We start from the raw sequence: 351 nt of genomic DNA, 5'->3' as shown, positions 1-351 counted from the left end.
AAAAAAAAAAAAACTATGACTAACACACGTGTACCATTACACAAAAAGGAACAAACGCAGATATATATGTATATAGCCAGATTTATTTACATGAAACAGCATTATTCTTAGGTAAGTAAGAAGAGACAAACGGGATAAAGAGATAAAGGCAAACCGCCAATTAAAAAAAAAAATCAGAAAGGGCGGTGCATATTCGAGTACAAGAAAAAAGAGCATAGCACACACTTTTTTCCTTCGCCCGAGGTCAGTTTCATACAAAACCCCTGAATGAGATTTGGAAGAATAACCCGCAAAACAAAAATGAAAATTCGTCACGTTATAATTCAAAGTCTTCCCTCCTCCTTATCGTCT

Source organism: Trypanosoma equiperdum (genome assembly GCF_001457755.1).
Source record: "Trypanosoma equiperdum strain OVI genome assembly, contig: ctg_56, whole genome shotgun sequence".
Lineage (NCBI taxonomy): Eukaryota > Euglenozoa > Kinetoplastea > Trypanosomatida > Trypanosomatidae > Trypanosoma > Trypanosoma equiperdum.
The sequence above is the reverse complement of the archived record's forward strand: the minus strand, read 5'-3'. Positions refer to the sequence as shown.